Source organism: Spinacia oleracea, chromosome 5 (assembly GCF_020520425.1).
Source record: "Spinacia oleracea cultivar Varoflay chromosome 5, BTI_SOV_V1, whole genome shotgun sequence".
NCBI classification, from domain to species: Eukaryota; Viridiplantae; Streptophyta; class Magnoliopsida; order Caryophyllales; family Amaranthaceae; genus Spinacia; species Spinacia oleracea.
This window is the reverse complement of record NC_079491.1, coordinates 96,350,851-96,373,862: the sequence shown is the minus strand read 5'-3', so window position 1 is coordinate 96,373,862 and position 23,012 is coordinate 96,350,851. Positions and strand designations below refer to the sequence as shown.

At 34.1% G+C, this 23,012-nt stretch overlaps 2 long non-coding RNA genes across 4 annotated transcripts; both read right to left on the bottom strand.

Moving 5' to 3' along the window:
• Window positions 1–4,457: 4,457 nt before the first annotated feature.
• On the bottom strand, window positions 4,458–6,622 carry LOC110793665 (uncharacterized). 2 transcript variants are annotated; one of them, XR_002534751.2, is made up of 2 exons: window positions 5,768–6,622; window positions 4,458–5,155 (listed from the first exon to the last, which is right to left on the bottom strand). It is a non-coding gene; the product is annotated as an uncharacterized lncRNA (long non-coding RNA). The 2 variants fall into 2 exon arrangements; XR_002534752.2 differs by having other exon boundaries at window positions 5,796–6,622.
• A 1,373-nt stretch (window positions 6,623–7,995) lies between these two features.
• On the bottom strand, window positions 7,996–14,356 carry LOC130461249 (uncharacterized). 2 transcript variants are annotated; one of them, XR_008921666.1, is made up of 6 exons: window positions 14,089–14,356; window positions 13,745–13,852; window positions 12,368–12,817; window positions 11,300–11,430; window positions 10,692–11,099; window positions 7,996–8,193 (listed from the first exon to the last, which is right to left on the bottom strand). It is a non-coding gene; the product is annotated as an uncharacterized lncRNA (long non-coding RNA). The 2 variants fall into 2 exon arrangements; XR_008921665.1 differs by having other exon boundaries at window positions 12,371–12,817; window positions 14,089–14,355.
• Window positions 14,357–23,012: the final 8,656 nt, after the last annotated feature.

The window sequence follows — 23,012 nt, the reverse complement described above, 5'->3', positions numbered from 1 at the left end:
GATTTTGTGAAGGAAGAAAGAGGAGCGACATCCGGATACTTGATCGGAGGAACGAGGAGCGACATAAGGATTCACCGGATAAAAAAATCGCTCAGCACCAACACCGGCGAAAATAGTCGTTTGAACACCGGCGAAATCCCGTTTGATTTCGCGATTTTGTTCGATTTCGCGGCCACCACCAACACCGGCGATTTGCGGCCACCACCAACACCGATGATTTGCAGCCACTAGAAACACGACGAGTTGTAGCCACCAGCAACACCGACCATTGATAAATCGATTGATAAATCGATTTTGAATGATAAATCGATTTCGATTGATATATCGATTGATAAATCGATTGATATATCGAATGATAAATCGATTGATAAATCGATTGACTACCGCGAGCATAGACCGGCGACCGGCGAGAAGCGAGCAGCGACAGGAACCCGTCGAACAACAAGCGGCGAATGTTGTTGGTCGCTACGACCTTTATTCAACCATGTTCTAAATTTATTTAATAATGTTCTAAATTTTCAAGCTCATGTTCTAAATTTATTCAACGATGTTCTAATTTATTCAACCATATTCTAAATTTATTCAAGCATGTTTTATTTTTATTCAACCATGTTCCAAAATTTTAAGCTTATGTTCTAAATTAATTCAAGCATGTTCTAAAATTATTCAATCATGTTCTAAATTTTCAAGCTCATGTTCTAAATTTATTTAAGCATGTTATAAATTTATTCAACGATGTTCTAAATTTGTTCAACCATGTTTTAAATTTATTCAAGCATGTTCTAAATTTATTCAACAATGTTCTAAATTTATAAGCTCATGTTCTAAATTTATTCAACGATATTCTAAATTTGTTCAAACATGTTCTAAATTTATTCAAGAATGTTTTAATTATATTCAACCATGTTCTTAATTTTTAAGCTCATGTTCTAAATTAATTCAAACATGTTCTAAAATTATTAAACCATGTTCTAAATTTATTCAAGCATGTTCTAAATTTATTCAACAATGTTCTAAATTTGTTCAACCATGTTCTAATTTGTTCAAGCATGTTCTAAATTTATTCAACCATGTTCTAAATTTTTAAGCTCATGTTCTAAATTTATTCAAGCATGTTCTAAAATTATTCAACCATGTTCTAAATTTTCAAGATCATGTTCTAAATTTATTCAAGAATGTTTTAAATTTATTCAACGATGTTCTAAATTTATTCAATCATGTTCTAAATTTATTCAAGCATGTTCTAAATTTTAAAGCTCATGTTCTAAATTTATTCAAGCATGTTTTAAATTTATTCAACGATGTTCTAAATTTATTCAAGCATGTTCTAAATTTATGTAACCATGTTCTAAATTTATTCAACCATATTCTATATTTAGAACATGAAAACCTAGTCAACACATATACATATACAAAGGTTCTGAAATTTGAAGTTCATGTTCCTAAATTTATTCAACGATGTTCTAAATTTGTTCAACCATGTTCTAAATTTATTCAAGCATGTTCTAAATTTATTCAAGCATAATTTATTCAAGCATATTCTAAATTTATTCAAGCATGTTCTAAATTTAGAACATGAGAACCTGATCAACACATATACATATATACATGTTCTAAAATTTTAAGCTCATGTTCTAAATTAATTCAAGTATGTTCTAAAATTATTAAACATGTTATAAATTTATTCAACCATGTTCTAAATCCATTCAAACATGTTCTAAATCCATTCAAACATGTTCTAAATTTATGTAACGATTTTCTAACTTTATTCAAGCATGTTCTAAATCCATTCAAGAATGTTCTAAATTTATTCAAACATTAGTTTGTTTCTTAATTTAATCAACACTTCGAGGATTTGAAGTCATAAACGCAATCAAGTCCGCTATAGAAAAGGAGTTCCCTGGTGTTGTTTCTTGTGCTGATGTTTTAGCTTTGGCTTCTCGAGATGCAATTGTAACGGTATATATATCGTTCTATTTAGATAATTTTAAAGAAATTATTAATTAGTCCAAGTATATAACATTGAAAATATAATTGTGAATCTGATTTTGAATTGAAAGTGCTAATTGAGGAGATAATCGGAGTTGCTGCGAAAATATAATCGAAATTGGAGAAGGAAGGAGGAGATGCTATGTGGCCATATTACTGCGAGCGGCGAACTGAGAACGACGAGCTATGAGCGGCGCCGGCGAGATTGAAAATCCGATTTCGTATTCGAAAAATCGATTGAAATCGATTTGAATTTCAGAATTGAGAAATCGATGAAAATTGATTTTTGAAATCGAATTCAACGAAGTATCGAATGCGAATTGCGGAATTGAAATTGTGTTTACCTGATTCGCGAAACACAACCACCGCCAACACCATTGTTGGTTCGATTCCAGGTTCGGCGACCGGTGATTTTGTCCGAACACCGGCGAATCAGTTTGAGCAGCAGCGAGCGGCGAGAGGCGAGCAACGAGAAGGAACCACCGCGAGAAGGAGATTTTGTTCGAACACCGGTGAAATTACTTGATTTCTGGTTCGATTTAAGCGATTGAAATTCCGATTGAATTGCTGCGACCGGCGGCGGCCAGAGGCGAGAAGCGGCGGCGGAGAGAGGCGAGAGGCGAGAGGATGTCGCCGGATGTTGGTGGTGGCGGCGGCTGGCGAGGAAGATTACTGGTGGTGTTCGAATAGGAGAGAGAGGGGAATTGAAGAGAGAGAAAGAGTTCCAGAAATAATGGAAAAAAAACGTGATAAAACAATTAAATTGGTTTGTTTGTTTATAAAAATTACGAAAATGCCATTATAGACAGTGTTCTTACCGTATGAAATGTTCTCACCGTAAGAAGTGTTCTTACGGGAGCCTCTCTCTCTCTCTCTCTCTCTCTCTCTCTCTCTCTCTCTCTCTCTCTCTCTCTCTCTCTCTCTCCTCTCTCTCTCTCTCTCTCTCTCCTCTCTCTCTCTCTCTCTCTCTCTCTCTCTCTCTCTCTCTCTCTCTCTCTCTCTCTCTCTCTCTCTCTCTCTCTCTCTCTCTCTCTCTCTCTCTCTCTCTCTCTCTCTCTCTCTCTCTCTCTCTCTCTCTCTCTCTCTCTCTCTCTCTCTCTCTCTCTCTCTCTCTCTCTCTCTCTCTCTCTCTCTCTCTCTCTCTCTCTCTCTCTCTCTCTCTCTCTCTCTCTCTCTCTCTCTCTCTCTCTCTCTCTCTCTCTCTCTCTCTCTCTCTCTCTCTCTATATATATATATATATATATATATATATATATATATATATATATATATATATATATATATATATATATATATATATATACTATACTTGCTTATCAAAAAAAATATAACTAAACAAATGTCAAAAATATGATTTAGATTACTTTTAGGTACCTAGCAATAATCCGGATTATCCAAAAAATATCTTTTTAGGCGTTATAAATAAGCAGATTAAGTTTGACAAATTTATAATGGTGATCAAAGTCATAAAATAGATTATAGCACGTTACAATATAGTTTATGCTATATTGCGGTTCTTAGGAACACTTACCACTCGCCTTAGTAGAGCCCTCTTTAGCTTTAGAACGACCTTTGTACTGACTTTTAGATCTTTATCCTTCTTTCAATTCCGGTAGAGATCGAGTTTCCCCTTAGATCCTCTGGTTTAGCTAGGCTGGAGTAATTGGGATTGTTAGAATACTTATACTAATATATCGAGTTCTGCTTAACAAGAGTTCATACGGAAGAACTATTATGAATACGAGACAGGATGTAATACCTCGTATTTTTAAGTAATAAATATATTATATTGTATTTATAAAGCATTTTATTATTTTGAGAATTGAAATTGCATTTAAATAGTTATTTAAATGTATTTTATTAATTAAGAATATTTATAATTTTAATTAATTACGAAATGAATTTAAATTTTAAGTTGAGAATTTAATTGGGTTTCAAAAGTAAAACATTTTTAAATTAATCTAGCCCAATCCAATTTCAAGTTCAAGTCCAAACAAATTAAGTAAGCTAGTCTTATGTATAATGAAGCTCGAAAGGGAATAAAGTTTAATGTGTCACGTAGAACTCTCCTACTTACGCCACGTCATTCACTCACCAAGGATATGTAATGTTATTGACAACAAAAAAATCGATACAATAAGGCTCGAACACAAGACCTCCAGTTTGGAGAATAACTCTCATTACCATCTTAACCAACCACTAATTGTTGTTTATTCATGCACATTAATTTATAAATGCACGTAAACATAAAGTCTAAAACAACTAAATCTTTATGTTACCTGTTATTTCATATGGACTATATTGGAATGAAAATAACAATTAAAACATTAGGAAAACCATGAACTAAACATGATATCATAAGTCTCATAAGCATCAACTATATAAATGACCGGCATGTAATTTTGTGTTTATTAATTTGAATCACTTAACTCCATTAGAAAATAAATTAAACGAATTATAAGATAATCTAATTGAAAAATTACTTCGCATGATAAATGAGTACGTGGTGTACATGTGTAGTTGATTAATTTAATGAATCTTTTCACTTTTATGCATGGACTACATGTATTTTGGTCAAACATATAGATCTGACGAAAAATCTCAAAATTTAATTATTCAAAGTATCAACCGGAGCATCGCCCGGGCCAAACACTAGTTATTCATTAAACCCAAAAGTAAAACCCTAACCCTAAATCTCCCTTTCTTTTGTCGAACTTCTATTTGGCCTTTATTCTCCTATTTAAGTTCGATTTCAGACAAAAGTTTCTTCTTCACGGTTGTAGATCTTGAACTTCTCCTCAAGAGTAGATTGATTTCGAGTTATATATTAGGAGTTACCGGCGTTCTATATTAGGAGTTACCGGCGTTCTAAAATCCTGCAGCAGTATTTCTTCTTTGTCTCTCCTCTCTTTTTCTTTGCCTTCTCTTTACGTCGCCTGCCTAGCCGAGCACCTTCCTCGTGCTTCCCTGCACTCGACGACCTCACCCTCTCCTTTGCTCGCTGCTTCCTCTCGCCAGCCACGCACCTTGGTCTCTCTCACACTCGTGCACTCCCTCTTACTCTCTTTCCTTCGGCGCAGCGCGCCCTGCCACCTTTGTGCATGCGTCCCGCGCCCTCTCTCCTCGTCGCCTCGCGGCCCTGCCGAGTGTTGCTGCCCTCGACGCACTGCAAAAATGGTGAAAATAGTCGGTAAAAAGCTTTCCGACTGAAAGTAGTCGGAAAATTACTGGTCCGAATATAAGAAGACTACGACTGAAAAGTAGTCGGTAAAATTCACCGACTACCGACTAAAATAAGGTTGCTAAATTTCCGACCACTATTGGGGTCGCTAAATTAACAACTACAATAGTAGTCGGAAAATACCGACTACTTGTGTAGTCGCTAAATTAACTACTACAAAAGTTGTGGGAATTTTCCAACTACAATTGTAGTCGTAATTTTAGCGACCAATTAAGGTTGTCGTTAGTTTTCCGACTGACATATGCAGTCGGTAATTTAAAGTCTCAACATAAAAAAATAAAAAGGTGAAACCAGCCACTGTAATCTACCAACGCCTGATTCCATTAGCCAAGCTTTAATTTGCAACCATACAAAAAAATAAAATTTTCAATTAAGCAAAAATTGAACCATTTTTCATATTACTAATCTGGTAAAATAAAATAAACACAACTTTATATCATCAAATTTTCACAGAATTCCAAAACAACCAACACTTGTAACAAGAACTTAGATCTAAAAATCTAAAACCTGATCTAATTAAAAAAATATGAACAATACCCAAAAAAAAAATACATCCTTAATTCACCTAAAAAAGGTAGACATGTGTACAAACTTCAATTCTTCTCTGTACTTAAAATTTGTTGGATCTCCCCACTTCAAAAACTTGATTGAAAACGTGAGATATTCACCTACAATCACATATAAATCAAAATTCAGATATACCAAATTAAAAAAATAAGAAATTAAACGAAAGATAAGGTGGAAAAGAGGAATTTCAAGTTAATTCATTGTTGAGCATTTGAGACCCTTGGCTAACACTTGAGATTCCCATCCATTTCGCATACCCGGATGAATAAATGGTCACAATTTCCCAATTAATCTAGGAAAAAAGTAAATTTCAAAACCTATTCTTTGATTGAATTCAGGAACACAAGAAGAAGAAAAAAGGATTTGAGATATGCGGTATCTGAATCCAAAATTATTGCTTGAGGATTTGAGAAGACAATCGCCAATTTCGCATTAGAGTTCGAAATCCAAACAGAAGAGGAAGAGTGATGAGAGAGAGAGATGGAGGTGAAGGAGGAAATCTGATGAGAGATAAAAGAGAAGGGGGGCGCAATGAGGAAGGAGCCAGGAGGGATAGTTTTTAGGGTTTAAAGCGGTCGGTAAGGGTTAGGTTTAGTAGTAGTTTGTTTCTTGTGCGTACATTAGTCGGTATTCTTAGAAAATTCCAAAGCCCATTTGTTTTTAATTTACAAAAAACACCGACTACTATATTAGTCGGTATTCTTAGAAAATTCCGACAAATGTAGTAGCCGGTAGTAACTTTTATTTTATTTTTTAAAAAATACTGACTACATCATTGGTCGGTAAAATACATTTTTGAAAATTTTTGGGATTTTTTTTTGTCGATATTTTACCGACTACTTTTGTAGTCGTTATATTAACGACCAACTTCAAAGTAGTCGGTAAAACGGTAAATTCCGACTACATTTAAGTAGTCGGTAAAATATTTAGTCGATAAAAGTAGTCGTTAAGTTTTTTCGAATACTAGTTTTGGTCGACTTAATTTACGACTATTAAGTAGTCGTAGTTTACCTGCAAAGTGGTCGTGAATTACAGACCACTAAATTTTAGTCGGTAAAAAATAATATTAACGACTACCATTTTATTAGTCGGTAAAATACAATTTTACCAACTACTTTTCTTACGGTCGGAAAATTCAGTCGCTAAATCACTGTTTTCTTGTAGTGTGCTTGCTTGCTCGCGTCGCACACGCGCACACAGACAAGCACTCGTGTGTGTGCCGCGCACAGTGCTCCTTATTTTTTTATCCTTTTTATGCCCGGTCACATTCAATTCATGATCGTACCGTGCTATAGGCCGATTTGGTATAATTCTCTTCTTCCAAATCTATTCTATTTCAATTACGTATTTTAAATTATGGATTTTTATTATTAATATTGATTTATGATTGATTATTATGCTGGGATTGGTTATGAACACAAAAGTCGAGGATTTTGATTATTAGATTATTGAGGATGATTTCAATTATAGTAATTGTAATTTTCAGATTTGAAATATATATTAAAGCTTTATTTTTTATTAGTTTTAATGGTTTCAATTACAAACTATGATTAGGGTTTTGGTTTAAACCATATGACTAATTGATAAACATAATTAGATGACAATTTTAATTATGGTAATCAATTATAATTTTCAGATTCGTTTTAAGACTTAAAGTGTCAATTTTTTATGGTTTTAAACATGAAATTAATTAAATTTCATGATAGGGGGTTAAACGATTTATTAGAACTATCACTAGAGGAAAAAACCTCAAGTGCGGGCTCACTTTAAGGGGTTTAGTGCGGGCTTTTACATGTGCAGCACATGGCCTGCCCGCACTTGATGTTTCAAGTGCTGCCAATTTAGAAAATAAGCCCGCACTTGACATATTTTGTGCTGCCAATTTAGAAAATGAGCCCGCACTTGACATATTTGGTGATACCAAATTTGAAAATGAGCCCGCACTTGACATATTTGGTGCTGCCAATATTGAAAATGAGCCCGCACTTGACATATTTGGTGCTGCCAAATTTGAAAATGAGCCCGCACTTGACATAAAAAGGGGCAGCACATGCATAAAAATGAGCCGCACTTGGCCTATAAATGAGCCGCACTTGATCTAGATTTGTTGTATAACCGATTTCCCTGCTACATATTACAATTGGACCACGCCACTGATTAACCTCCATACGTCATATCAAACTATCCAATTATATAGATAATTAAAATAAATAGTATATAATTGTAAATATAAAAGTCGTTCACATTACAATTATATGAAAAACTAGCATTCGTAATTTAAGATTCAGTACAAGAAAATATCAAAGACAATCACTACTAATGAAGTTTGCCAACATTTCTCGAACTTCATCTATCTCCTCAAATGTGAAAGGCCGCTCCCTCGGATTATTGAATACCTTTAAAATATCAACCATCAAAAAATATATATACACTTTAGTTATATTATAAATATTGAATCGCACAAAAAATTAATACTTAATTTGTTCATAACAAAGAAATAATGAACCATAAAATAATAAAAATGGCTAATTTCGGTCCCAACTTTCAACTAATGAAATTAAAAGAGTATTAAAAAGTCTTTCCATGTTCAATACACTTAGTTTTATGTTTCAAAGACTCATTCTCACCCGTTTTGGTGAAGTTATGCACATTTAAGCCTCATTAGTTCATTATCGGTAACATTTTGACTAAAATGGCTAATTTCGGTCCCAACTTTCAACTAATGAACTTAATTGAGAATTTTAAAATCTTTCCATGTTTAATACACTTATTTTTATGTTTGAAAGACTCATTCTCACCCATTTTGGTGAAGTTATGCACATTTAAGCCTCGTTAGTTCATTATCGGTCACCTTTTGACTAAAATGGCTATATTCGGTCCCAACTTTTAACTAATGAACTTAAATGAGTATTTTAAAGTCTTTCCATGTTTTATACACTTAGTTTTATGTTTAAAAGACTCATTCCCACCCATTTTGGTGAAGTTAAGCACATTTAAGCCTCGTTAGTTCATTATCGGTCACAATTTGACCATAATGGCTAATTTCGGTCCCAACTTTCAACTAATGAACTTAAATGAGAATTTTAAAGTCCTTCCATGTTTAATACACTTGGTTTTATGTTTGAAAGACTCATTCTCACCCTTTTTGGTGAAGATATGCACATTTAAGCCTCGTTAGTTCATTATCGGTAACATTTTGACTAAAATGGCTAATTTCGGTCCCAACTTTCAACTAATGAAATTAAATGAGAATTTTAAAGTCTTTCCATGTTTAATACACTTGGTTTTATGTTTGAAAGACTCATTCTCACCCATTTTGGTGAAGTTATGCACATTTAAGCCTCGTTAGTTCATTATCAGTCACAATTTGACTAAAATGGCTAATTTCGGTCCCAACTTTCAACTAATGAACTTAAATGAGTATTTTAAAGTCTTTCCATGTTTAATACACTTGGTTTTATGTTTTAAAGACTCATTCTCACCCATTTTGGTGAAGTTACTCGTTAGTTCATTATCGGTCCCATTTTGACTAAAATGGCTAATTTCGGTCCCAACTTTCAACTAATGAACTTAAATGAGCAATTTAAAGTTTTTCCATGTTTGATACACTTATTTTTATGTTTCAAAGACTCATTCTCACCCATTTTGGTGATGTTATGCACATTTAAGCCTCGTTAGTTCATTATCGGTCACATTTTGACTAAAATGGCTAATTTCGGTCCCAACTTTCAACTAATGAACTTAAATGAGTATTTTAAAGTCTTTCTATGTTTAATACACTTATTTTTATGTTTCAAAGACTCATTCTCACCCATTTTGGTGAAGTTACTCGTTAGTTCATTGTCGGTCCCATTTTGACTAAAATGACTAATTTCGGTCCCAACTTTCAACTAATGAACTTAAATGAGTATTTTAAAGTCTTTCTATGTTTAATACACTTATTTTTATGTTTCAAAGACTCATTCTCACCCATGTTGGTGAAGTTATGCACATTTAAGCTACGTTAGTTCAATTTCGGTCACGTTTGACTAAAATGGCTAATTTCGGTCCCAACTTTCAACTAATGAACTTAAATGAGTATTTTAAAGTTTTTCCATGTTTAATAACTTAGTTTTATGTTTAAAAGAATCATTATCACCATTTTGGTGAAGTTATGCACATTTAAGCTTCGTTAGTTCATTATCGGTCACGTTTTGACTAAAATGGCTAATTTCGGTCCTAACTTTCAACTAATGAACTTAAATGAGTATTTTAAAGTCTTTCCATGTTTAATACACTTAGTTTTATGTGTCAAAGACTCATTCTCACCCATTTTGGTAAAGTTACGCACATTTAAGCCTCGTTAGTTCATTATCGGTCACATTCTGACTAAAATGGCTTATTTCGGTCCCAACTTTCAACTAATGAACTTCAATAAATATTTTAAACCCTTTACAAGTTTAATACATTTAATTTTATGTTTCAAAGACTCTTTATCACCTATTTTGGTAGAGTTATGCACATTTAAGACTCGTTTGATGATTATAGGTCACATTTTGACTAAATTGCCTTTTTTATGTCACAACTTTAACTATTGAACCTAAATAATTATTTTAAACCCTTTACATGTTTAATATAGGGGTGTTTTTGTCTATTACTTTCCTTTGTCACCTTTTCTTAATATGTGTGCCAAAATAAAGTGCGTCAACTAAAAAAAGAACAGAGGAAGTATTAGTTGCTAAACAAGGTTATATCTTTATAAAATAAATACACAGTTAAAGTATTCCTTTCTAATTTCTTACTCAAAGTTCTTGTCATTGTCATTTCCATCTCCTTCTGTAAGTTTCATTAATAAGCTGATTAAGTTTGCATTTATAAGCTGATTCAAAGCATAAATGATGGGAAGGTAACAAACCTCAGCAGCCGCTACAGCAGCAACACGAGCAGCATCTGCAACTGCAAGAGCAGCTTGTTCTTCTTCAGACAACGAAACGTTCCCATCTTCCTCTAACTTGTTACCTGGTCCGCCGTTTGAAACTTGTGATGCTGATGATAGAGCATCTATTTTTGAGCCAAACCCAGTTTCAAGTTTCACTTGCTTTACAGCCAGCTTCTTTGAGCTCGGATTAACCTTATTTCCAGCTGCAGAATGCTGCACATGTATATGCTGAATTTGTCATGTGTCTTAATAACTTCAAGCCACCATTAGTAGTGTTCTCCTTACGGAAAACCTCAATCCACATGTTAACCAACTGGCTTGCGATGCTGCGTATGTCACGGCTAGTATGAACACAGACTTTCTCTTTGACATTTTTTCCAATACCTATATTTAAAACCATAGTATTTACATATGAGAAATCTACTGAAAGTAATTGACATACTTCTTATGCAGGAAAATACACAAATCATCTTAATATCACTGTTCAAGCACAAAAACCTTATTTCTGCAAGGAACAGACAGGAGTTTAATTGAAGGAAAAGGAACAGTTGAAAGAGGATTGAAAACCAAATATAAGCACAAACCTAAGTCGAAAATGGTCGTAGAGGAGCATATCGAAAACTGCTAGTGAACAGTGTGCTGCACAGTCTGGGCATCCCGGAATTCTAGAGCAAGCTGCTGGTGAACACCTCGTAGAAATGTCACCTTTGTGCACCTGGAGAAGCCAAGTTATATTCAGACTCTTCAGAGAATACAATGGGAAGTACTGAACTACTGATGCCATAAATCAAACTGGCTGGATTCTTTTTACTAGCCTGGATTACTATTAGGAACATCCACATATTCATCTTACTATAATTAGATAGTTAGTCAATACAAAAGATTGTCATAGTTTTTTCAAACTCAATTTCGACGTATTTATGCACCATCTAAGAACAATAGCAGATGAGCATATCAACACCAAGAACAATACAGATCAGACGGAACAAACAACAGACTTCAGGGAAAGAAAGTAAAATAGCTACTTAAAGACATTCAATAATTCTTTTTTAAAGAAAAGTTGCATTATGAGACACTTACAGTGGGGGTGACATTTCTTAAATTGTCTTCTCCTCAACATCAAGAATTACTTTAACCTAACTTTTTCTCAACTATAAATAATTCTCAAATGTTTCATGTAATTCTTTCTAGCAAACCCAGAACCTGATCTTCCATTGCATGATGAACAACAGTGTTAGATTTTGGATAACCTCAAAAGGTTGGTTAAAGAATAATTTCGGTCACAGACTCCATTTAGCAGTAGCAGAGCTAAATGCTTTACAAGCATGTTCCTGTATCACAGCAGAAGCTACAGAAATATAGCCTAAGGGTGTTGTTTTGACGTGGCTCCTATGATTGGTGAGACTTTTGAATACTACAACCTTTTTTGCAGAAAATGGAAGAAGCTTCAATGAAACTGACAATTTCTAGGTTGCCTATAATGGTTTTCTATTTCTCTAAATGATACAGGTCAGTGTAAGCATGAGTGCATGACTGAAGAATAATGGTTTTCTATTTCTGAGCAATAAGTGAACATGTTTGGTACATCTAAGCAATCTGATCTGAAGAAAACTAAGATTCACCAAACAAGAAAAAGAAATAGAACTACTTACTACCTTGGAGGTTATCCATTTTTCGTGAATCCAATCTTGGTGAGATCTCAAACTCGAATGATCAACTTCTCGTTTATCACTTGTAAAACCAAATTGAACAATGTACTTCTTTCTGTTCAGAACTTTGTAGATTTCACCTATCCACCACCCACCAGCACACCACACATCTACTTCATCCAGACACTTATAATGACCATGGTGCAGATTACGAGGCAAAGATCTAACATCAGTAGCATACACTTCTTATCTTAAAGGCTGGTTCTCATCATTAGTTTTCAGACTGTCATATTCTACCAGGAACTTATCCATTCCTAAAAATCTGATAATAGTGGCTCCGTACCAGGATCTATGGTAACCATCTTCATCACTTTTGACATCTACCAACATACCTTCTCTGAAAGTTTCTTGCCGTGGCTTTTCCGCATCTATCTTCTTTTCGTTTCTTGATTTCTGTTAAGAAAGGAAAAGAAGCAGTTTCAATCAGTAACTGTTTTAATTAAGATCAAGACAACCAAACCTTGTTCTTCTAGTATACAAAAGTTAGAGAAGTATGGCTCATGGTCATGGCAGATAGTAGTTTCATCTTATACAGGTAATCTCCTACCAAATGAAGAAATCATGCATACCAGAAAAGCTGGAAATCATTTACCAAATGAAGAAATCATGCATACCAGAAAAGCTGAAATTTCCAACCAACTAGCTAAAGATTTTAAACAGAAAATAAATAAAATAAAATAAAAGGTTGACACTCTTTCCAGAGTTAGATGATTTGCTTTAGATTGTTTCCAGATCTCAACAGACTAGCTAGAGCATGGAAGTACAAACTACTACATCACCATGCAAGTCATCAGGATCCAAATAAGAAACTAACTAACTGGACAAGGGTGATCACTCTTAGCAGCACATATGCAACGGCAGCACAACCACGTACAGATTTACAATTACATGCCACAAGAGTCGTTAAGAGAGAAACAATAATCATCACAGAGATATAACCCTTAGAAATCCAAATTCAGCCTAGGCAATGATACATCATCGATCAATTTCACCCTTGTGGACTCTGGGAATCAACTAAAAATTTTCCAATTCAAATTCGACAGATTAGCAGCAATAGAATGCAGTCAGTACATACAACACTGAACATATAAATCATATTTCATCACTTCTCCAGAATCGCCGGAATCTGTCTCTAACCAATATGATAGAATACAGAAAATTAGGTTCAACTAAACTTCAAAATCTAATAATCACAACAACAAAAAACCCCAAAACCATTCATTTTGATACACCACACCCTTCAATCGATAAGAACCCTATAATAATACACAAACAAAGAAAGAAAAATTGAAATCACATGGACATTAATTGCAATATTACCTCGGCATTACTTGATGTCCTCCTGAACTTCTTAGTGCATCTCCCATTCCCGCTGAAATTCTTCGAACAAATTTAAGAAAGCTAATGATTGATGTACGGGGTGTCCTCCTGAAAATCCAATTCCAAAACAATCAACAGAAAGCCTAAATCAGAAATTACAACACATTTGATCCTAATAGTTCCAATTTATCAGGGAGTAGAGACCTAATTCACGTAATTTCTCATAAATCTATTCCAAAAATAACAAAAATAAAACCTAAATCTTTCAAATTAAACAAAAAACTAATTCATCATTACAGTAACAAGCTTATCGGAAACAAGTAATTAAAATTTAAAATACAAACCTATAAGATACAAGGAGGAGCGACGCGACGGTGTGGAACAACAGGGACGCAACGGTGGAGGAACAACAGCGGTGAGCGGTGGGGAACATCTGCGGCGATGCGGCGGTGGGGGAACAACAGTACAGTGTGTGCAAGAAGTTTGAATTTCGCGCCCAGAGAAGAAACAGAGAGGGGAAGGAGAGAAACCAGAGAGGGGAAGAGAGAGAACCGGGAAAATGAAGTTAGGTTGAACCAGAGGAGAGGAAGGAGAGAGAAGGGGAAATGAAAAAAATTTGGAAATATTTTGTGCGGGCTAGTTCGTAAAATAGCCCGCACTTGAGTTACACTTGAACTCAAGTGCTGCCAATTTTCTAAGATGAGCCCGCACTTGTGAAAATATATTTTTTATTTTTTTGTTTGTGCTCTCAAGTGCTGCCAATTTATCAAATGAGCCGCACTTGAAGGGATGCACATGACAATTTTTCCTCTAGTGTATTATTTTATTAACGGACGATTAATGTCTCATTAATTAAAGTGTTTTAAAATTAAATAAAGTTGCTGGAAATTTAATGAATAAGGATAATAATTGAATTTCATTATTTTGATGATAGGAGGTGATTTCTAATTTAGAAGCTTGAATCACAAAATATTCAAGGTACGTACATGTCTATGGGGACCACCGTTTCGTGAGGATTCATGTGATATTTATATTATTGTGATTCATGTGATTTGGATTATTATGAATTCATGTTTGATGTTGTGAACGAACATGCTATATTATTATGGATTCATGTTTGATGTGGTGAACAAGCATGATTGGATTATTGTGGAACTATGTTTTGTTGAACAAGCATGTTGTGATTATTTATGATCGTTGAATTTAATGTCAAGCATGTTGTTCAAGTTTTATATGCATGTATGGGTGTTTCACATGCAAGGGATTATTTTTATGTTATTGTACGTAATATCTAGCATATTTTGAGCCAAGTATTCGTGCCTCATTACACCATTTATTCTGCCCCTTTCGTAGGGTATGTTTGGGAAGTCTATGTGAATTGAACTAAGGATTTTTGTGCCTAGTGCACCACCCGCATGTTAATGGGCACGTCGAGTTATCTCAGTAGTGTATTGAGAAGGAACCATGCACTAGAGGAAAAATCGACATGTGCTTCCTTTCAAGTGCGGCTCATTTATTAAATTGGCAGCACTTGATAGCACAAAAAAAAAAAAAAACATTTTCACAAGTGCGGGCTCATTTTAGAAAATTGGCAGCACTTAACTTCAAGTGCGGGCTTTAAACTCAAGTGCGGGCTCATTAAAACGAGCCGCACAAAATTTCACGATTTTTTTTTTTCATTTCCATTTTCATTTCCTCGCTCCTCTCTTTCCCCTTCTCTGCTTCTTATTTCTCTGGATCTTCTCTAACACGTCGCTCCTACTCTTCCTCTGCGACGCATAACCTCTCCTCCTCCTTCTGCGTCGCTCTCCTTCTCTAACACGTCGTCGTTGCTCTTCCTCTCCTCCTCCTTCCGCGTCGCTCCTCTTTCCCCCACCGCCGTCGAGCTCTACCTTCTTCCAAATCGAACTAATTCAGGTTTGTTCTTCGATTTTTTTATATTTTTGGTGATTCATATTTCTGTTATGTTGTTTGCATTGAAAAAGTTCGATTCTAGTGTAATTATTGTTAATTTCTCTTAGTTTTTGATTTTTTTTTAGGTTTTTTTATTGTTTGAATTGTGATTGTGTTCACTGGTGATGTATGCAAGGTTCGGATTGTTTGATTTGGAATTTGTTGATGGTTTGGATTTGAATGGATTTTGTTAGCTGTACATGAATTTTATCTAAATCATATTTAAATATTATGAATTATGAAATTTAGCATAGTGGTTGAGCTTGTTTGATTAAGTCTGTTATGTTGCATTTCGGTGATTTAATGGATGTAGGAAGTCTTCTATGTTGGAATTTGTCGAAAAAGCTTGTCTTATTTGTTTCACATTCAATGCTTGTTCATCTATATAATTGTTATCTTCATTCAGTTTAGTTTCCCTCTTTTCTGCAGGAAAGAGGTAAAATTTCTCCTCTATCCTTTTATTATTGTATTTATACAGTCCCTAGAGGATGCAGAGATCAGAGCAGCTTGTGTTCGATCAGGTTGTCTTGTTCTTAACTACATGTCATCTAAAGTTTGTGATTGTTTCTTATGTGCATGATCTTCTAAAAACCTTATTCACTTCTGTTATAAAAGAATCTCAACAGGTAACAAGGTTGTTTTTTCCTCAATGATTTATATGATGGTTCAATATATTGATTTATTCGTATTCCTGGCACCGTACAAAAATATGATTCTTAGGTTATAATAGTCTATAAAAAACACTGTAACAACTGCAGATTATTGTAGGATGGCATAAGGAAAGTGAAAGTGTTAAAGAGAAACTAATATTAATTTTCTTCCATGCTCCATGTCTACTGCTAGTGATTTAATGATGTTGCCTACTCCTTTTTTGGCACCCCCTTCACTTCTTAACCTCTATAGCGCATGTATTTCTTGGTAGGAATTTCTTCTTGCCTTCATTTTTTCTCTCCGAAGAGGTATTGGTTGTTATAACTCTTATGGTTGATGAAAATATGCAATTAGGTTTCTTTTCTTAGGAAAATATGCAATTAGGTTTCTTCGAATCATAAGCAGGCTGTTCTAATGAAAGCATAACTTATAAATTGCCTGTGTTCGAATAATTCTAGTCTTTGTACAAGAATTTTCATATTTCAATTGCATATACTTCATTAAGAACTCTATAGATTTTGTTTTGGCCTCTGGTGGAGATATTCATGAACTTTTTTTTTATTTAATTGATTTTTAGGACCAAATGGTAGGGGCCATGCTAATGGAAGCTCTTATGGACAGGGATGATACTGTGATTAAAGCATTTCAGGGAGATTAATGAAGACACGATCCATTTCGTTAAATGTATGTACTTTTGATCCTTTACCCTAACTGATACAAGGTGTGAAATCCCTTGAACAGTCAAGTTATCATATTAAAAAAGACAATAGAGCTAGTAGCTACTCGACGTCCAACACTCCATCAGTCAACTTGATTATTCGAAACAAACAAATAATAGAGAATAGCTGGAGAATAGCTACTTTGAATCAACGTCCACTTCAAGGAGAATAGCTGCTTTAAATTCAGTTGAGGAAACAAGATGTAAGTACTGCAAAATATTTGCTACAAACGTGGAAACAAGTAAGATACAATCTGACTTCCAACAGCATGCTGAGTGAATTGACTGTGAATAAAGTAATTGGTGAATGTCTCTGCATTCTGTGAATTTCGTATCAATAGGCAACTCACTTTTATTTTATTTAATTGCAGGTCACAGACAACAGTTGTATCTCTAGAACGGTTGAAAAGTACGTACTTTACTGAAGATAATTGTGTTGCAGTGGATGATCGCCTTGTCGAGATTGCTGTATCAACAAATCAAGAACTTCGTTTTCTTTCTATGCAAGGTAGATGTTTCCAACCAGTTATCATATTTCGTAAAGCGCAAAGCATGCATGTTCAATAAATTGAAAAAGTTCCAACTTGACACTTCTGTTTTTTAATGTACTTTGCTTTTGGTTGGTAACATCTTACTCTTTTTTTCTCACGGGTTCTATAGGTGTTTGCATGACATCTTCGCTATTTGGTAAATATGAAGATGGGGACATCGTGAATAAGTTACAAGAGATGTATGAGGTATATGGAATTTATCTATATCTATTTAGGTAAAAGGTTTAGAATATCTATTTAGATTCATTCGTCAAGAGTTAAGAGCGAAAACGACAATTTTAGTCAAAATAATGACATATAACAATCAAACGACCCTTAAATGTGCATAACTTGACCAAATTAGGTAATAATGAGAATTATAAACATAAACCTAAGTATATTAAACATGTAAAAGGTTTAGAATATCTATTTAAATTTATTAGTTAAGAGCTAGGAGCAAAAACGACAATTTTAGTCAAAATATGACATATAACGATTAAACGACCCTTACATGTGTATAACTTGACCAAAATAAGTAAGAATGAGACTTAGAAACATAAAACCAAGTAGGTTAAACATGTATATGGTTTCAAATACCTTTTTAGGTTCATTAGTTAAGAGTTAGGAAAGAAAACGACAATTTTAGTCAAAATATGACATATAACGATCAAAGGACCCTTAAATGTGCATAACTTGACCAAACTAGGTAAGAGTTAGACTTAAAAACTTAAAACCATATATCTTAAACATTTATATGGTTTGGAATACCTTTTTAGGTTCATTAGTTAAGAGTTAGGAGCGAAAACGACAATTTTAGTCAAAATATGACATATAACGATCAAACAACCCTTAAATGTGCATAACTTGACCAAAATAGGTAAGAATGGTACTTATAAACATAAAAACAAGTATGTTAAACATGTATATGGTTTCAAATACTTTTTTAGGTTCATTAGTTAAGAATTAGGAGCGAAAACGACAATTTTAGTCAAAATATGACATATAAGGATCAAACGACCCTTAAATGTGCATAACTTGACCAAAATAGGTAAGAATCAGACTTAGAAACATAAAAACAAGTATGTTAAACATGTATATGGTTTCAAATACCTTTTTAGATTCATTAGTTAAGAGTTAGGAGCGAAAACTACAATTTTAGTCAAAATATGACATATAACAATCAAACGACCCTTAAATGTGCATAACTTGACCAAAATATGTAGGAATAAGACTTAAAAACATAAAACAAGTATGTTAAACATGTATATGGTATTTTTTAGGTTCATTAGTTAAGAGTTAGGAGCAAAAACGACAATTTTAGTCAAAATATGACATATAAGGATCAAACGACTCTTAAATGTGCATTACTTGACCAAAATAGGTAAGAATCAGACTTAGAAACATAAAATCAAGTATGTTAAACATGTATATGGTTTGAAATACCTTTTTAGATTCATTAGTTAAGAGTTAGGAGCGAAAACTACAATTTTAGTAAAAATATGACATATAACAATCAAACGACCCTTAAATGTGCATAACTTGACCAAAATAGGTATGAATGAGACTTAGAAACATAAAACAAGTATGTTAAACATGTATATGGTTTCAAATACCTTTTTAGGTCCATTAGTTAAGAATTAGGAGCAAAAACGACAATTTTAGTCAAAATATGACATATAAGGATCAAACGACCCTTAAATGTGCATTACTTGACCAAAATAGGTAAGAATGAGACTTATAAACATAAAACCAAGCATGTTAAACATGTATATGGTTTAAAATACCTTTTTAGGTCCATTAGTTAAGAATTAGGAGCGAAAACGACAATTTTAGTTAAAATATGACATATAAGGATCAAAAGACCCTTAAATGTGCATAACTTGACCAAAATAGGTAAGAATGAGACTTAGAAACATAAAAACAAGTATGTTAACCATGTATATGGCTTCAAAGTTCAAATACCTTTTTAGGTTCATTAGTTAAGAGTTAGGAGCGAAAACGACAATTTTAGTCAAAATATGACATATAACGATCAAACGACTCTTAAATATGCATTACTTGACCAAACTAGGGAAGAATGAAACTTAGAAACATAAAACCAAGTATGTTAAACAATTATATGGTTTGGAATACCTTTTTAGGTTCATTAGTTAAAAGTTAGGAGCAAAAACGACAATGTTAGTAAAATTATTACATATAACGATCAAACGACCCTTAATTGTGCATAACTTGACCAAATTAGGTAATAATGAGACTTATAAACATAAAAACAATATGTTAAACATGTAAAAGGTTTAGAATAGGTTCATTAGTTAAGAGTTTGGATCGAAAACGACAATTTTATTCTTTATTTCATTGGTATGAGAAAATTAAGTCTTACTTTATTTTACGATACAATATTTATAATATAACTAACTAAAGTATACATATATTTTTTTTTATTGTCGGTCTTCGTAAGGTACTCAAAAATTAGAGGGAGGAGCCTTTCACGATTGAAGAGATAAATGAAGTTCGAGAAAAGTTGGCAAACTTCATTTCTAGTGATTGTCTTTGATATTTTCTTGTAGTGAATTTTAGTATTGTTTTTGATATTTCCTTGTAATGAATTTTAGGTTACGGATGCTAGTTTTTTATGACTGTTATGTAATCGAGTTTTCAACTGTACAATTTAATTATCTATATAATTGGGTACTTTTTTATATGATGTATGGAGGTTAACTAGTGGCGTGGTCCAATTATATAAAATATGTGGCAGGAAAATAGGATATATAACAAATACGGCTCGTTTATAGGCTCGTATATATATCACAAGTGCGGGCTCATTCCCAAAATTGGCAGCACAAAAGTTGTCAAGTGCGGGCTCATTTACAAAATTGTCAGCACAAAGTTTGTCAAGTGCGGGCTCATTTTAAAAATTGGCAGCACAAAAGTTGTCAAGTGCGGGCACATTTAAAAAATTGGCAGCACAAAGTTTGTCAAGTGCGGGCACGTATTCGAAAATTGGCAGCACAAACTTTGTCAAGTGCGGGCACGTATTCGAAAATTGGCAGCACAAAGTTGTCAAGTGCGGGCACATTTTCTAAATTGGCAGCACAAAAATAGTTTTGTGCAGGCTCATATATTGGCAGCACTTGAGAAATGCCAAGTGCGGGCAGGCCATGTGCTGCACATGTAAAAGCCCGCACTAAACCCCTTAAAATGAGCCCGCACTTGAGGTTTTTTCCTCTAGTGATGGGAGTAATATCACTTGATCACAAGTCATAATGGAATTAAAAATGAGTGTTGTTTGGTTGCCTATTGTTATATGCCTTGTGTTGTGTCTTGAGTTCACTTGGTTAGAAAATATTACTAAACGTAAAGTGCAACCAAAACAAGCTTCAAAACTCTTGGAACGTATATACCTCGAGTATGAACAATGGGGGGGGAGTCTTGCCGAAAAACTTATACTCCTATTAATGATACAAGACGTTGTTTCATTTTCTTAATGCGCTGGAATTCCGCCGGTATGGTTCGACAAGTTATCTTATTATTATTTATTTTGGTGTTTGGTTGGCTCCCAACACCTTTCCTTTAATGAATATTTTCTTTTGGGCCCGTTCGAAACTTATTCTAATTAATCTATGAGTCAAGAGTCGTGTCGAGAGTCGAGCCTTGTCTTCATGATTAATTGTTTACTTAGTTGACTTTCACATGTGATCTAATTTATCGTTAGAATGAAGCATGATAGATATAGGATTTCATCCTAGCTTGTTTGTACTAAGCTTTCGCTGATTACGTGCTTTGTGTAATGACCCTATGATGATCCATCATTTGCACTTGCATTGTTGTGGAGTAGAATATTAATAACCAGGTTTCTAGAGGTGACTTGCAGGCCAAGTAATCTTTCAAGGGGTTGAATAAAAGAGTTTATTTACTTGTAATGTTTAAAACACTATTTATTTTATTTAGTCTAGACTATAATGATTTCAAGTTAGTTAATGGATTTTGATTTAAAGTATTTTGGTGGGCCTTTATGGTTCCAACTTGTAGTAAGACCATTAAATATTATTTCTTGTTTTGAAAGTTAGTTAATTCCGCTGCGTAATTCTGGTACTAGCTAGCCTTAGCCATTATCACGGTGGCCGTAATACTTTGATAATTCCTTGTTTTTAAGTTGGAAAATAGTTTTATAAAGGCAAGGAATGATTTGGGTGTTACACGAGACTTTAACAGAGATTTAGAATACTAGAGAGAATATAGAGAATTCATAATATCACAGGAGTGAGACTGAATTGATGATTATAATTGGGGTGCAAAAGGGTTGTATTTATAGTGTAGACTGGCAGAATTCCTATAGAATTAGGATTGCTAAACCATATTTAAATCTAATTTGTATCCGTCTGAAACTGTATTGTGCGCAAGAATATCCCTGCAGTGGTCATTTGTGCGTGAGAATTTTGTCATTGGGCGCAAGAAAATTCTTGCGCTGCCCAGATCAGCTCGATTACGCGTTTTCCAGAAACTTCTATCTTTTACAGTTCGTAACTTCTTCATACGAACTCGGATTCTAGAAAATAATATTTTGTTGAATCCAGCTTTTCAATTCCACCGGTCTTGAATTGACGTTCTTCGTAGTTAAATATCAAGTTATGGCTCAAAGAGTGGAGGTCGGCCCGTTTTGACAAAGCCCAAGTTAGTGTCTTGGAACTTATTCATTTTAAATCAGATTTGGGCTTATGATAAGTATATGTAAAGCTTATTCCAAGGCATATACAACCATGTAATATGCGTGAACCAAATCATAATTTATAAGACTAACTTTGACTTTGTAAGGGCGTATCATTTGCTAACGAGCGTATTCTATGCACTTGTGAACATGTTTACGTAATTTGGGCTAACATTTACATGTGTTGTGCCCAAGATATATGAGTTCGGGAAGTGTCTCATCAAAGATATGTTTTTTTTTGCTAGGCAAGTAAGGGAATATATTAATGCTCAAACAAGTTACAACCTACACTAGCTCAATGGGAAACAAACCAACTAGGTTGGACTCCTTCACCAAAGAACTAGGAAAAACTAAGCCATTACAAGCTCATAAACCATAAGTTATCCTTCCTACTTACTTTCTTAGGCATCACATACAAGATTCTCTCCTTTACAGATTGCTTGATCTTACTCACCACATGCTGCACAGTTGGGACAGAAGCATTCCAAAAACTGCTGTTTCTACTATGCCAAATGAAGTACACTGCTGCTGCCAAGGCTGCATAGACAACTTGCTTCCTGAATTTTGTCAATCTACCATGACTTGTCACTCTCAGAAGCTGGAGTAGAGTACATGATACAACAGATAAATTCAACCAAACTTTAAGTTCCATAATACATCTGCTACTGTAAGGACAATTAAAGAACAGATGAGAGTGTTCCTCATCAAAGC